The sequence below is a fragment of the Magnolia sinica genome, chromosome 8 (assembly GCF_029962835.1).
Source record: "Magnolia sinica isolate HGM2019 chromosome 8, MsV1, whole genome shotgun sequence".
Taxonomy (NCBI): Eukaryota; Viridiplantae; Streptophyta; class Magnoliopsida; order Magnoliales; family Magnoliaceae; genus Magnolia; species Magnolia sinica.
Genome location: NC_080580.1, coordinates 35,682,650 through 35,685,499, shown reverse-complemented (window position 1 = coordinate 35,685,499; position 2,850 = coordinate 35,682,650). Strand labels below are relative to the sequence as shown.

Sequence of the window (2,850 nt, the reverse complement as noted above, 5' to 3'; positions counted from 1 at the left end):
ATGAAAATTTTCGTCGGTAAATTCGTCGGTCAAAGACCATTGTAAAAGGTTTTTACCAACAAAAATTTCAATCATCGGCAACGGTAAAAAATAAGCAAAAAACTTTTACCGATGAAAATTTTCGTCAATAAAAAATAAGCAAAAAACTTTTACCGACGAAAATTTTTGTAGGTAAAAATAATGATAAAAATTTTACCGACGAAAGTATTCGTAGGTAAAATCATTACAAACCTTCTTACCAACGAAAAGTTTCGTTGGTAAAAAAATAAGCAAAAAACTTTTACCAACGAAAATTTTCTTAGGTAAAAATAAGCACAAAACTTTTACCAACGAAAAGTTTCATCAGTAAAAAATAAGCAAAAACTTTTGTCGACGAAAATTTTTGTAAGTAAAAACAATTACAAAACTTTCACCGATGAAAATTGTTGTCGGTAAAAAATAAGTAAAAAACTTTTACCTACGAAAATTTTTGTAGTTAAAAGCCTCTTTTTTTTTTTTCAATTTCCAGCACAAAATTCCTGATATACACCTGTTACAATAAATTTCACAGATATTCTTCCTGATATGCACCTGTTGTATAATATATTTCATCATATTCACATTCACATCCATCTAAACCCAAACTACGTAAATCCATCCAAACATAAACTACATTCATCCAAACATAAACTACATCCATCCAAACACAAACAATCTTATCCACATCACATTCATCCACGCATAAATACATATAAGTTTAACATCATAAATAAAATACAAAAAATTATTCATAGCCTATTTCCTTGTGGGGCTCACACAGCTTGATATTTTATTGGCTCTATTTTTTTTTTCTTGAAAAAGAATGCTCCAAATGACAGATGAATCATGTTTAGAACCCAGTGTAGATAATGTTATACCAAAGCACCCTCAATCCCTTGATCCAAAAGCCATGGTTTGAAGGTATTGGCTAAATCTTTGACCCTGCACATATGTTGTATCTGAAAATGATCCACCGCACTCAAAGCCACAATTTTAATGAACCTGCATAGCTCATGATCATATTACATCCAAATCACGTGTTGTAGATTGACTTTGGTCAGCTAATGTAGATCTTGTCTAACAAATCATCTCAATCCATTGAACCAAAATCCATCTATCTATAAGCTTAGTACAAAGACTATAGAAGCTAACTATCCTTTATTAGGATTAATCTAGGAGCAGTTCTAAACTTGCATAGTTCCTATAAAAGACTCTAGAAATACTAACATGGAAAACCTTCTTCAAGTGAAACATGTGCATAATATGTGGAAAAACTGTAGGGCTATCCCTACTTGTCAAATCTCAGTCAAAAGCATGTGTAGCTGAGCTGGGATGAACTGTCGAGCCTCTTGGAAGACCCAAAATAAGCGGAATAAAAAGGTAAAACTAAAAAAGAGTGATCATAAGGAAAGCATGATGCACATTGATTTTCAGTTACGAATTTGAGTTTATTAGTAGAAAGAAAAGGAAAGAGGAAAAAGAAAAGAAAAAACATCCAATGAAATGAGTAGTACCTACAACTTATCCTTGTAAGCAACAAGCAGGTCAAGTGTTGCTCTAAATACACGTTCCAGTGCTTCTCCGGGTAACGGGTCCGCAGGAAATGCAAGAAGTGAAGTCAATCCCAACATGCAAACTTTCTTATCATGTTCCCTACAATCACCATAGGACTATTGAAGCCATAGGAAAAGTTTTACAACATGAGGAAAACAATCTGAGAAGCAGAAGTCACCTTCTAAAATTAGCATGCAAACCACTTTTTTTAAACCTATTGTAGCATTTGAAACCAGAGATTAAAAACTTCTGCTACCACCCCAAGCTTTTGCAATATGCCAAGTGTCATTGTTGCATTGTAGTAAAAGAGCATCAGCAATCTGCAATAAGTTTGAAAGACTTATAACTTAATGTACCTTGTTCATCTACAATTTCAGCCAATACTAAATTGAATTGTCTTTAGTAAACAAAGATAAGCCAAAATATCCCAAGACATGCTAGAATATGTTGAAATGGAAACACAATGATATAAGGTACTTGAATTCAAACGCATTACCACTAGTAAGGAATTGTACTTTGAGAAGGAAACTAAAAGAACTGTAACAAGACTTCTAACTCCACAATTAACTTGAATTGTGTGTAAGGTACTTGAATTCAAACACATTACCACTTGTATTGATTTATTTCTCAAGTCCATAGATATGAAATTATAAGTCACCTCTACATGCCTTACTAGAAAATAAATGAAACTGGTACCTGACTCCACCTTAGAGAGGTCAAGAATGTCGTTGATAAGTTGCAAAACCAAATCTCCAGAAGATAGCATAACATCCAATAGCTGCCATTGTTCTTGATCTAGATTTGTGTTGGCAAGGATCTCAGCCATACTAACCCCGATAAAGTGAGATTTCATGAGACAGTTGCTAACATTTGTTTTGCCCACATCATTTCCTCTAATGAAAGGGATAAAGAAAAAAGAAAAGAAATATAATAAGTGAAACTTGTAGTCATCCAAAGTTCCAATCCAAATTTAGACAAATAGCAGAAATTGCAATACCTGTTATGTGAATTGTTTTATTCAGTTCTGTTTCCTTGGCCTTTTGCACAGCTATCTGCTCTCGAAGCCTTGCCATCTTTTCTCTTTTTATTACCTGTTATAAGATGAGAAACAATATATTATAGAGAAAATAAACCTTGCTACCTGCAAGAACATAGAGAAGAAAAACAAGAAAATGAAAACATGTTTCTTGAAACAACTTGAAAGTTGGACTAGACTTAGACCCAATGATATATACTTGGTTTTTTAGCGAAAAAATCAGGAAGAAAATGGAGTAAGGG

The 2,850-nt window shown here is 33.2% G+C and overlaps 1 long non-coding RNA gene across 1 annotated transcript; it reads right to left on the bottom strand.

The window, feature by feature from the left end:
- Positions 1 to 1,103: 1,103 nt before the first annotated feature.
- On the bottom strand, positions 1,104 to 2,461 carry LOC131253970 (uncharacterized). Its single transcript, XR_009175395.1, has 3 exons — positions 2,269 to 2,461; positions 1,751 to 1,892; positions 1,104 to 1,671 (listed from the first exon to the last, which is right to left on the bottom strand). It is a non-coding gene; the product is annotated as an uncharacterized LOC131253970 (long non-coding RNA).
- Between the last annotated feature and the right edge of the window lie 389 nt (positions 2,462 to 2,850).